At 46.5% G+C, this 217-nt stretch overlaps 1 pseudogene; it reads left to right on the top strand.

Annotated features, from left to right (window-relative positions):
* LOC125851535 (5S ribosomal RNA) lies at positions 1–112 on the top strand (annotated as a pseudogene; the record flags this gene model as incomplete).
* Positions 113–217: the final 105 nt, after the last annotated feature.

The following is a 217-nucleotide window of genomic DNA, read 5'->3' as shown; positions in this document are numbered from 1 at the left end:
ATCATACCAGCACTAACGCACCGGATCACATCAGAACTCCGAAGTTAAGCGTGCTTGGGCGAGAGTAGTACTAGGATGGGTGACCCCCTGGGAAGTCCTCGTGTTGCATCCCTCCTTTTTGTCGAAATTCGGTCGTATAATTGAAAAACTATATTTATTTATTTTTTGCAGGAACGACGTCGTTAGAATAGGTGATGGGGGCGTTGAGGATGGGTGT

The sequence above is a fragment of the Solanum stenotomum genome, unplaced genomic scaffold, assembly GCF_019186545.1.
Source record: "Solanum stenotomum isolate F172 unplaced genomic scaffold, ASM1918654v1 scaffold26800, whole genome shotgun sequence".
Classification (NCBI taxonomy): domain Eukaryota; kingdom Viridiplantae; phylum Streptophyta; class Magnoliopsida; order Solanales; family Solanaceae; genus Solanum; species Solanum stenotomum.
The sequence above is the reverse complement of the archived record's forward strand: the minus strand, read 5'-3'. Positions and strand labels throughout refer to the sequence as shown.